A 12,401-nucleotide genomic window follows, 5' to 3' on the forward strand; every position below is an offset into this window, starting at 1 on the left:
TAACTTCTAGAAAATATAGAGTATCTGTGTATCTGTAATTTTAACTGCATCTGCAAATGCGCAAAGCAATAGGGAACTTGTCATGGGTCTTCCTTTGCAATACATTAAATGTTTACGCAGCGTGGTTGCGTACGAGCCATAATTATTGTCACCTTAACCTTTTTTGTCTGTTTGGGTTGCTTACCCAATTATGTCAATTAGGTCAATACTACAGACCTTGAAATAATTTTCTAACAAATGGGAGGTTTAGCTAACTATAAAATCTATTGCTTTCACATTTTCCGTCTAGTGGACTTATATCATTCTGATAGGAATCTAGTCCATAGCAAAGAAGAAGAAAAACCAAACGACGAAAAATGGACATTTAAACTTTTTTTTTTTTTTTATTTTTATTTTTTTATCCAACATATATAATATATTACAGTACAGTTATCAAACACTAAGCTCATATATATGAATGTAATATAATACAACCTATCAGAAAATGTATAGAACTTGAAAATAACATTTTGTTGGGATTTTATAATTGTATCTTATTAAAAAGGACATACAAAAAAAAAGTTAAAAAAATTAATAAATAAAAGAATTAAAAGATGATTAAGAAAAATAAAAAAAAAAACAAAAAAACAAAAAACAAAAAACAAAAAAAAAACAAAAAAAAATTTAGTTTGATGTCTGCTAATTTTGTATAGTTGCTAATCCACCAAATTATCCTGTAAAGCCTCTTGGTAAATGCACCAAGCTTGATAAAACTTGTCAAAACATTTATTTTTAATTGATATCTTCTTCTCCAAAATATAATGATGCTTTATTTTTTCAATCAATGCCGTTAAACTTAATTCTCCTTTAAAATATCGTGTATTATAAATGTATTGTTTAATCCAGAGAAAAATATTGTTTTGGGGGTCACCTTTGTACATTCGTGATAAATTTCCAAACAAAAAATATCTTGTGTAAATGGTATACTAATACCATTCTGGAGAAACCACATTTCAGTTTGCTCAATAAATTGTTGTACATAATAACAGTCCCACAGTATATGTTCAATTGATTCAAGTTCAGTGTTACAAAAAGTACAATATGGGTTTTGCACTATCCCAATTTTGTTTAAAAACGTATTTGTTGCCAGAATTTTATGATTAATTCTATACTGAAGCCATTGTAGCTTAGTATTTTTTGTAATAGCAAATGGTAATTGAAAAATCTTTTTCCAGTTTTGATTTTCTAAAACTAAAATTGCTTCCCATCTTTTTACTCCTGTAGGAACAGTGTTGTTTTTGTTTAGCACCAAATACATATCTTTAGATCCTTTTTGCTTTTGAGAATGGTCTTTATAACTGATGGTATGAAAGGAGATACTAATTTATAATCTCCCCTATTAATTTTTTTGGAAGTCTTAGTTAGCACAGAAATTATGCTATTATATTTCATGATGTCTATATCCATCTAAAAACACTCTTGAAATTGATAAAAATTTAGAAAGGTACCACTCTCCCCAACAATATCATTTACATGTATAATACCCTTACTATGCCAGTCTTTGAAAAACACTGGTTTGTTGTCAATTTGGAATAGGTTATTCATCCAAATTGGACTGGAAAGAAAATATTCCCAGTCGTGCAAATTCATTTCTTTTTCAATTACCATTTGCCAAGCACCCAGTACATCTTTCCAAAATTTATTCTTAATACTTTGTTGTAGTTGCTTTACATAGCTATTACCACAAGTAAAGAATCTATCTTGATCAACATATGACAAAAATATATTTCGCCATTTACAATCGTTTTTACAAATTCGTCTTATCCAAGTACATTTCAAAGCATTTATAAAAGCATGTAAATTAATCATTTTTAAGCCTCCATCACAATAATCTTTTTGTATTACATCTTTTTTTACTCTATGAACTGGTGAGTTCCATATAAACTTATACATAAGTTCATTTATCTGTTTAATAATATCTTCACTTGGATTAGGTAGTGACAATATTAAATGATTTAAAATTGGCAACATAAGTGTCTTTACAACAGTAATTCTACCAATAACAGTAATGTTACGTCTAGACCATTGTTTGACTAGTCTTTTTATTTTTACAATATTTTCATCATAATTGATTTTAACTATGTTTTCTAAATCGACATCAAAATTAACACCCAATAATTTAAAGGATGTGCTTTCCCAAGTAAGATTTTGATTTGTACAAAGTGTCTCTGTGCTGTACTTTTTACTTCCAATCCAAATCACATGAGTTTTGGAAAAATTTATATTCAAACCAGAAATTTTCGCAAACCAATCTAGTTCCAATAATGCCTCATTTAAAGATTCTTCACTTCCATCTAAAAGTAGTGATGTATCGTCAGCAAACTGCGAGAGTTTGTGTTCAACATAAAGAACTTTGATTCCATTTATATTTTTGTTATTTCTTATTTTTAACGCTAAAATTTCTGCACAAAAAATGAAAAGATAAGGCGATAATGGATCACCTTGCCTACAACCCCGTTCAACAGTGAAAAAGTCTGAAAGATTTCCTCCCTGAATGACTGCTGAATTAAGGTTTTGATAGAGCACTTTCACCCAATTTATAATAGAATCGCCAAAATTAAAAAAATTCAATACATTTAAAAGAAATTCCCATGAAATGGAATCAAAGGCTTTTTCAAAATCTATCAACAATAAAAGGCCTGGTATATCATTATCTTCAGTATATTCCATGATATCATAGATCAATCTTAGATTTTCCCCAATATATCTTCCACTCATAAAACCTGTCTGATCAGTATCAATAAGTTTAGTCAAAACTGTTCTAAATCTTCTTTCTATAACCCCAGAGCCAATTTTATATACAGTATTAAGCAAAGATATAGGGCGCCAGTTTATTAAAAAAATGTCTAGGTTTGTTACCCTTTGGAAGACATGTAATTATCCCCTGTTTTTGAGTAACAGAAAGTTCCCCTTTATCATAACCTGCATTCAAGGATCTTACAACAAAAAATTTTAAGTCAGGCCAGAAAAATTTAAAAAATTCACTTGAAAAACCATCTGATCCAGGCGTTTTATTGCTTTTCATTCTTTTTAAAGATTCACCAGCTTCCTCAACTGATATTTCACCTTCTAGTTTATCTTGTTCATCTAAAGACAACTTTCTAACATTTACATTTTGTAGACTATTTTCAATATCTTTAGGTTTAGAACATTCAACATCTCTGTCTTTGTAGAAATTTTCATAAAATATTTTAACCTGTTTAAGTATATCTTTTTGGTTAGTTACAATATCACCATTTTCTTTTTCAACCATTGGAATAATCTTGCTGGTAAAATTCTTAGATTCAAGTCCACAAAAATAACTTGTGGGTTTTTCTCCCCCTTCTATCCTCTGTATTCTGGATCGAATTATTTTACCATGCATTTTTTCCTTTCTTAATTTTTCTAGTTCATTTTTTTTTGTCTTCCAATTGCGGTATAGAACCTGAGTTTACATTTTCTTCTAAAATATTAATGTCATCTTTTAATGTTTTTCCCTTTTTCTCTTTCCTTCTTTTTGAAGCTAGATAATGAGATAGTTTTGCCCCTCACCTCCATTAATAGAGTTTCCAAAAAAAACCTGACTATTAATTGTAAAATGAAGATCACCATTATTCACTTCATTAATATTGTCAAAATTATATACCAAGGCTGCATACTGTTTTTTTACATCCAACATTTTTTCCTTGATAGCATTAACATAGTCAGCATCATACAACAATGAATTATTGAACTTCCATAAACCTTTCCCCCTAATGAATGGATTCAATTCAAGTTCTAGAGTAATTCTAGAATGATCCGAGCGGTAACTTGGTTCTACACAGCAATTTTTCAAAAATGACAAAATGTTTTCAGAAAATAAGAAAAAATCAAGCTTGTTTGAAAGGTGATTTTTTTCTCCAAGTGTATCTACACAGGTCAGGAAAAAGTTCCCTATAGGAGTCAACTAGAGATCTATCGTCAATCAATTCTAATAGTTTGTCTCTAGCATTAGGATTATTTATGTGTAAATAATTATAACAATCTAAATTTGGATTTAACACAAGATTAAAATCTCCACAGATAATAAAATACTCATTTTCAAAATCATCAATAATTGACATAATATGCTCATAAAAAAATGGACTGTCAGTATTTGGGCCATATAAAGTTATGAGAGTAAAACGAACTTTATCTACAACCAAGTCCAAAGCTAAGTAGTTTCCATCAAGTCCCTTTTTTCTTTACGTACTTTCCACTCAAAATTATTTTTAAACATAATAGCTACACCTCTTGAATTTGAAGAAAAGGATGAAAAGTAGCATTCATATCCCCATAACGTTCTTATACTATTTTTTTTATCCACTGTGAAATGAGTGTCTTGTAGACAGTAAATGTTATGGTTTCCAGATTTTAGAAAACTAAATACATCCCTCCTTTTAGATAAATCACCCAGACCCTGACAGTTAACAGACAGTATCTTTAAATAGCCCATAATGGTTTGAAATATGTTAACATCATCATTTCATATAGGCATACATTTTTACATATGATTATCCATATTATACATTCACACGAGACACAAAGACATATATACAAAGATTTGCTCAAAGTATCTATATATGGTGGTATGAAAATTTTCGACACACATGTATAACCAAGCTTCGTACAGGGACCAACAGTGTAATTCAATACTTTACAGACATTCAATTTATAGAAAAAAATATAATTAGCAGACACAAAAAGTGTTAAAAAAAATAAATATTTCAATATGTTTGCCACATTGTAGTTGAAATTTGTCAGTTTATGCAGTTTGCCTTATATGACACCAACAAAATAATAGTTCAACAAAAATTAAGATTATCTGTCCCCAAAAAAAATAATGTTAGTATAAATATGTATTGTAGAAAGAAAATCAATAATATACATGATCTATAGTTAACAGAGAGATAACTCTGATTTTTTTATACAAAGAAAGGGAGATAAGCACAAATATTAAGTCAAATATCAACAATGAACTATAGAATTCTCAAAACTGTCCGTGAGGTCTAGGTTCTAATTACATAACATCTATTTCCCTTGTTGTACTCTGTAATGAATGTCATCATAAAGTCAAAATTTCAGCTGAAGTCCTGCAGGTGTTCTACCATAAATTCCACAATTGAAGTACCAGACAGACTCAAATTCGTCAGTTTTTCTAAGTCTCTCTCTTAAGCTCATGTTTCTTTGAGTAACGTCATCCACAAATCTAACTTTACTGGTCAATTCTTTCCTACATCTCATAATTTGACGCTTAACATCACTACTGAATAGCTTGACAATAACTGGATAGGGCCCAGTGAATTGCAACTACATCTCTGTCTTCTAATTGGACATTTAGTTCTTTTCTCACAGTTTCCATAAAGTCCTTTCTAAGATTTTGTTTATCTTTTCTTGGAAAATTTATTATTTTAATGTTATTTTTTCTCGAGTACTGCTCGTTATAATTGCTGCTTATATCAGCCTGTCTTGAAAGTCGACTTGTTTCATTTAAGTCTCTTCTAAATACTGTATAGCTTGTATCTTATTTTTCAGGTCTTCATTTTCTATAGTTTTTTCCTGCATTTCATTTTTAACTTCTTCCACTTTTTCATCAATCTTCTTTTGTACAGTTATTTCAAATTCATTCATTAGCTTTTTGACAATTAAAGTAACCACTTGCTCAAGATCACTAGTTTTAATCAGATCTTTTGTTACTCTATTAAAGTCCTCTCTCCTTGTCACACCTTCAAGTTTGATTTTAATTTCATCAATATCCTTTTGAAAGTTCATTATGCCAGATAATTCTAAACTATTGTTTGATTCATTAGATACGTCTGAATGAGCTCGTTTACTAGGTGGTGGTTTATTCTTATCCACTTTTGCTGTAAGCAATGTCTGAACAGTATTCACAGGTTTAGTAGTAGATCTTTTGTTTGTAGATTTTAAACCAGCTAAATGTTGCTTCAATTTCGGCATCTCTCATTTTGGTTTTGTTAAGGTTGTTCGCGTTTACTCTCACAGATTTGGTCTTATTTGCATTTATGTACAGTCCTACTTATTTTGCAGTTGTTTCAAAGTTGGTTGGTTGGTTTTGTGAGTCTTCATGGCGATGGGAAAGCTGGCAGATATCGTCTGCAAAGTCAAAGTCTTCGAGGCATGACTGTAGTGTCCATTTAATACCGTGAGAAGTGTTGTATGATTTCCTACTCACCCAATCTATAACCATCAGTAATAAGAGAGGGGAGAGTAAACATCCTTGCCTCACACCAGTTGTTACAGGAAACAGATCTGTCAGTGTATCTGCATGGCTCACTTGACAAGTAAAACCGTCATAGAGCTGTTGGATGACAGATATGATTTTGTCAGGTATTCCATAATGCCTTATGATGTTCCACAGTACTTCATGGTCTATACTATCGAAGGCTCTTTCAAAATCCACAAATGTTAGGTATAGGGATGTCTGCCATTCAATGGTTTGCTCAATGATGATTCTTAATGTGGTAATTTGGTCAATGCATGATCTCTCTTGTCTGAAACCGGCCTGTTCATCTCTCAGCAATTTATCAACTTTTTCTTTAATCTTTGTATGATGTGACATAGGACTTTGCTAGGAATGGAAAGAAAAATAATACCTCTCCAGTTGCTACAGATGGATTTGTCGCCTTTCTTCTGTAGTTTAATGATGATTCCTTTACGCCAGTCTTCAGGTATCTGTTCGTCATTCTAAATTTTGTTAAGTAGTTGGTGAAGTTTATCAATACAGATGTTATCCATTGCCTTAATAGCTTCAGGGGGTATGTTGTCGATCCCTCCTGCTTTTCCATTTTTCAGTTGTTGTATTGCAGCATTTACTTCTGTTTTGGTTATATTTCCTGTCTTGATATTACAGACCTGTCTCCCTTCAATAGTGGGTGGGTTTGTTGGAGGGGGTCTGTTTAGCACTTCTTCAAAATGTTCTTTCCATCGTTTTAAGTGTTCTTCAATTTTTTTAATCACATTGTCATTTTTATCTTTAACTGTAGTATTTGAGTTGGATCGTCTGCCACTAAGTTGTCGAGTTGTGTTGTAGAGAGATTTTATGTCTTCTTTGCTACAGAGAATTTCTGCTTCTTGCGCTAGTTGTTCAACATAGTCTCTTTTGTCATGTTTACAGTTCTTCTTTACTTCTTTGTATTTCTCTCTACAAAGATTTAGGTCGAAAATAAATTGAAAACACCATGGCTAAAATATTAAAAGACCAACAGACAAATAACAATACAAAAAATATAACATAGAAAACTTTAGACTGAGCAACACGAACCCCGTCAAAAACTTGGGATGATCTTATGTGCTCCGGAAGGGTAAGCAGATCCTGTTCCACATGTTTCACCCGTCGTGTTGCTAATATAAGTACAAACCCGGTGTAAAGTCTAAAAGTAGGACACATTCGTGGAAAAAGGAACTGGATTGTAGTAAATAAAATTGGAACCTCCTGGCTGTTTCTTATGATAAAAGTGTAATATATTCAATTTACTATTTGAGTACTCTCAGGTAAGGCTAGGAAATGTACAGTTAGTTCCATATATTGCCATGTAAATCGTATAAATATTCAAAATGTTTCTGTGTAACTGGTTTTGGTTTGTTCTTTAAAATGCCGACAAAGGTCAGTGTCAGGCAACAATAAGAGCTGCTTGATTGGAAAGACGTGCCCTTACTCTAAGATCGATTATGAATAATAAGAATTCACGAACCTTAAGAAATCTAATTGGCATTTTTGACGCGAAATTTTCAATTGGCAGGTCCGAGACCACAGTAATTTCGTAGTGCATTTCCTTTAGACAATAAATGAAAATTAAAAAAATTCCAACTGCGCTTTCTGAATAATATATTTACAGTATGTTGTTCTACTTTTGGGACAAATTATATCAAAATTATAGAAAACTTCATCAGCTCTTACTCAAAATATGGACAATTTTATGTTAAGGGGGTCTTGAAATCTTTTGACAGCTTCAGAAATGCTTTTTTTTCGTTTTTTAGCTCGACCAAATCACTACTTGACTTTCAAATTCATGATCCAAATTTATTTACAGTGTAATTTCAGCTATTACTTGCTATTTGAGGTATAAAACATGAAAAAATAAATTTGGAAGGGGTATACAAAAAAATTACAAGCAACACACTGTCCACACTAGGGACTATATTTGTACCGGACAACGAAAATCATAGGACGATAACTGTGTACTCGGACCAATCCGTTTCAGATCCGTTCATCATCCGTTTTATCCGTTATACGTCCGGTAGAAGTCCGTTTCACATTCGTTCAACATCCGTTTTATCCGTTTTATCAGTTAGACGTCCGTTTGAAGTCCGTTTATGAATTTATCTGCCAGATCTCCAATGGATGTTTAACGGACACGTAACGGATACAAAACGGAAACAAAACGGACGAGAACCGTACAAAACGGACGCCTACCGGACGTTCAACGGACATTTTATCCGTTGGACGTTCGTTCAAAGTTTTGAACATGTTCAAAATTTTCCACCGGACAGAACGGACGTCGACGGATAAAACGTACGCTTAACGGACATGCAACGGATATGGACGGACGTCTAACGGAAAAGAATGAACGTCTAACGGACATGAACGGATTGAAAAACAGTTATCCGTTAAGCCTCGGTCACACCTTACCGGGTAGCACGAACGGACGCCTAACGGATTAAAATAAAAGTTGTCCGTTGACAAAATTGTTATCCGTTGGGAGTCCATTGATGTACTGACCGAATAAAACGGACGTGTAACGGATGCATAACGGACACACACCGGATATGCAACGTACGAGAAACGGACACGTACCGGACAGAACGGATGTCGAACATACATCCAACAGACGAGTACCGCATAAAACGGACACCTAACGGAAGCATACCGGATAAAACGGATGAACAAGATATACGGAAAAACCAAAGGCGACAATAATAATACATGTAAATCGCATACTAGTATATATTCAAAATGTTTCTGTGTAACTGGTTTTGGTTTATTCTTCAAATTTCCGCCAAAGGGCAGTGTCTGGCCTGAATAAGAACTGCTTGATTGTGAAGACGTGCCTATATTCTAAGATCGATTATGAATAATAAGAATTCATGAACCTAAAGAAATCTGACATACCAATAATTGGCATTTCTGACGCGAAATTTTCAATTGGCATTTATCCGTTTCAGATACGTTCATCATCCGTTTTATCCGTTATACGTCCGGTAGAAGTCCGTTTTTCATCGAAAACATCCGTTTTATCCTTAAACGTCCGGTAGAAGTCCGTTTGTGAATTTATCTTCCAGACCTCCAACGGATGTATAACGGACACGTAACGGATACAAAACGGAAACGAAACGGACGAGTACCGTACAAAACGGACGCCTAACGGACGTTCAACGGACATTTTATCCGTTGGACGTCCGTTCAAAGTTTTGAACATGCTCAAAATTTTCCAACGGACGCCGACGGATAAAACGTACGCTTAACGGACATGCAACGGATATGGACGGACGTCTAACGGATAAGAACGGACGTCTAACGGACATGAACGGATTGAAAAAAAGTTATCCGTTAGGCGTCCGTTCGAGCTATCCGGTAAGGTGTGACCGAGGCTTTAGGCATCCGTTCGAGCTATCCGTTAAGGTGTGACCGAGGCTTTATTTTCCTTTTTTTTACAAAGGCGTTGATAATTTGTTGTCAATTTATGTGTTTTAATAACCCTATGGTATCTTCCGCCTATCTTTTACCATGTTCATAACTTCATACTTCAAATTACAAATCCAATATTAATATCGTTTAATATAAAATCAATGACTCATTTACATTTTTTCCGTGCAATTAATGGAAAATGTGAAGTACTAGTATACCAATTGCACTAGTCATATTGTAGTTAAGCAAACACACAAATTCTAGGGAAACACATCAACTTTAAGCAGAATAAAACTGGACAACAGAAACACTGACCTACAATAAAGAGAAATGCCAACATACGTAGAAGCGAATTGTCAACTGCCATATTCCTGAATTGGTACAGGACATTTTTAGAAAGAAAAATGGAAGATTAAACTTTGTTTTGAGGCTATCCGAATTTCAAAAACATTTTGATTGCACCTTTGTTTGCTGTAACAAAAACAAAGTAATTCTTTTGTAAAACTAATCATAGGAGTTTAAAGATATTGTACATTATCTTACCTACTATACATTCATAGGAATATTATTGGTTAAAAGTGTCCGCGTGGACACCATGTATATTCCATATTAGGTAAGAAAGGGAGGCGGGAATTATTTCATACACGGTTAGTTGTGGTGTTACGTCCCTTTATAAACACAAAACGGTACTGAGAAAACATCTTACAGGTTTCAACAGACGTTTCAATTGATGATTAAGATGGAAATAAATTCATAAAACACTTTTAAACCTAACAAGTTGTTATTGTTGGTATCTGTTTTTGTAGGATCAATGAAAGTAGTTTCTTAATGCTAACAGTATTGCAGACTTGCTCATTTTGATAGGTCACTAGTCTAAATTTCACACGTTAAGATAGTCTGTAAGATAAATGCGTTGCATAGTGTGCTAGTGAAGTTCGCTCTCACCCTATATGGAATTTACTGACCACATATATACCGTATTAGGTCACTAGCACAATATGTAACTAATAATACATTTCCGTGCAGAGATAGATAAATAAATTCATCATAGATACCAGGATTAAATGTTGTCTTTACGCTAGACGCGCGTTTCGTATATATTAGACTCATCAGTGACGCTCGAATCCATAAAAGTTTAAAAGGCCAAATAAAGTACAAAGTTGAAGAGCTTTGAGTACCAAAATTCCTTAGAGTTTTGCCAAATACAGCTAAAGCAATCTATTCCTGAGTCAGAAAACCTTAGTTTATCAAAAATTCAAAAGTTTTGTAAATTAATGCAAATATGAATTGAGTAGATGAAGATAAAGATTTATATAAGGATACAATTTTTGTCAAAAGTACCAAGCTTTTAATTTGACACGCAAAGACGAGAGTTTCGTCTACATAAGATTCACCAGTATGTGATCAAAAAGATCAAAGTAGGTAAAATGCCAAACAAGTATAAAGTTGAAGAGCATTGAGAACCCAAAAATTCCAAAAACTTGGGCCAAATACGTTACAGAAATCTATGCCCGGGTTGAGAAAAAAATACTCAGTATTGCGAATAATTTATACTTTAAAATTACTATATAATTGATATTCATGTCAACACCTAAATGCTGACTACATAATGCGTGTAATTATGAATTGAGTAGATCAAGATGGATTTGTTTTATGTTACGTTATTTTTATTTTATTTACTTGATTGTATACATATAATATAAAATACTTTATCGCTATTATCTGTATTTTTCCTTTGATGTTTTTTTGTGATAATTTTCATATCAGTCGTGTAGAGTGAGAATGAAAATTATCGCTAGTTTCTAAGGTCCTTAGCAACAGCGTATTAATCTAATTCATGCGCTAGAGTGTCGGCCAATCAGAAAAGATTAGCCGGAACTATAAAAAAAATGTTATCGGATGACTGCGCTGAAATGTCAACAATAAAAGATGATTTCTCGTTTTAATATTTTACCGTGAATTTCACCGTTAAATGATTTATTGGAAGTTAATAAAAGTAATCAAATCATGTTTTTAACAAATAAAAACTGTCCTTTTATACATAAGTCTACTTCAAATCATCGTAGGTCTGTCTGCATGTACATTTCTTCATACATGTATATTTCTTCGTCTGCTTTAAAAATACATCCCCAAAGCTCAGCCATGGACACATCGGAATTGTGGGATTCAGATTTCGACCTAGAGACAGCGTTACAAAATATAGAAAACTTTGAATACCAGGAAAATTTAAGTACACAACCATTTGGAACATTTTCACTTGACGTTCCCAATATCAATCACTGGACATTTAAGACAAATCAAACTACTGACACTGAAAAAAGGGAAGATACAACACAAAATATCAATCACACATCAAATTTACCACCTAACATAGACTTTCTGGAAGACAGCAATGATTTTCGTGATATAATTCTAGAGACAATATCTGAAATAATTACTGGTACTGATATAAATGTAGCTACATGTACTTCAAATGTCAACAACACAGCTACATGTATTGCCCCTCCAAGTTGCTCAAAGTCTGATAAATTCAATAAGAGATTTGAACAGATAAATGAAAATGAAAGAGAGCAATTTATGCTTGACAGAGAGAATGACAATACTAAAAGAAAAATGAAAAGTTGTGTGAAGATTTTTACTGATTACATTTTAAGTATCAGAAATGTCGAGGAAGAGATCTTTAATATTGATCCGAAACAATTAGATGAGTATCTGCAAG

This window comes from Mytilus galloprovincialis, chromosome 2, assembly GCF_965363235.1.
Source record: "Mytilus galloprovincialis chromosome 2, xbMytGall1.hap1.1, whole genome shotgun sequence".
Lineage (NCBI taxonomy): Eukaryota > Metazoa > Mollusca > Bivalvia > Mytilida > Mytilidae > Mytilus > Mytilus galloprovincialis.